The sequence below is a fragment of the Nematolebias whitei genome, chromosome 13, assembly GCF_014905685.2.
Source record: "Nematolebias whitei isolate Nwh7 chromosome 13, NemWhi1, whole genome shotgun sequence".
NCBI classification, from domain to species: domain Eukaryota; kingdom Metazoa; phylum Chordata; class Actinopteri; order Cyprinodontiformes; family Rivulidae; genus Nematolebias; species Nematolebias whitei.
Genome location: NC_056510.1, coordinates 44158481 through 44159498, shown reverse-complemented (window position 1 = coordinate 44159498; position 1018 = coordinate 44158481).

Here is a 1018-nt window from a genome sequence, read left to right as displayed (position 1 = left end):
TTGATAACTTTCCAAGGTCCAAATGTCCAGATTAGGGTGCATTCCACTGGTCCGTGCGTACGAGCCTCTTGAAGATGTTTTTTTTCATGCTGACAAGTCCCAAAGCCGCAGGTGGCCTGCGATTCAAATCACTTCCAACTTACGGTTTCGCTCGTAAATCAGCTGATTCTGAGCCCTCCCAACACGAACCAAACCTTCACGTAGGCAGCAGCTTGTCGAGGTCCAAATTAGCTGCGGCCGTCTTCTTTGTATGTTGATGAACCAGGATCCAGACTATTCCAAACACAGGAAACCTGTTATCATAAATCCAATTATCGGCAATTTCAGCATCCTTGGTCGATAGCAAAGGTAGACACATCCCCCACAGAGATATATCCAGCTGCACGTCACGTCCAAGCAGACGAAGGTTCTCCAGGACCCTATCGCGTTGTTGAAAGAATTTGGAATATACGTCGAAAGTTCTCAGACCAAAACAGTAGTTTCCATTTCAGGAGATGTGTAAAAAAAAAAAAAAAAAGGAGCTGTGATACACAGACAAGAGAGCAAAAAAAAGCAGGAGGAAAACAGGGAGCGGGAAGTAACGCATGTGCCTCCTTCGAGATCTAGTGAAGAAAATTTATAAATATCCATCCATCCAATCTTTTTCTTCTTTTTTATTCGGGGTCGGGTCGTGGGGGTAGCAGCTTAAGTAGGAAGCCCCAGACTTCCCTCTCCACAGCCACTTGGTCAAGCCCCTCCAAGGAAATCCCAAGGCGTTCCCAGGCCAGCCAAGAAACATAGTCCCTCCAGCGTGTACTGGGTCTCCTCCCAGTGGGACATGTCTGAAACACCTGACCAGGGAGGCATCCTAATCAGATGTCTGAGCCACCTCAACTGACTCCTCTCGATATGGAGAAGCAGCGGCTCTACACTGAATTCTTCCCGGAAGACCGAGCTTCTCACCCTCTCTAAGGGAGATCCCAGACACTCTGCGAATATACATATACATACACACGCATATATACATACACATATATAT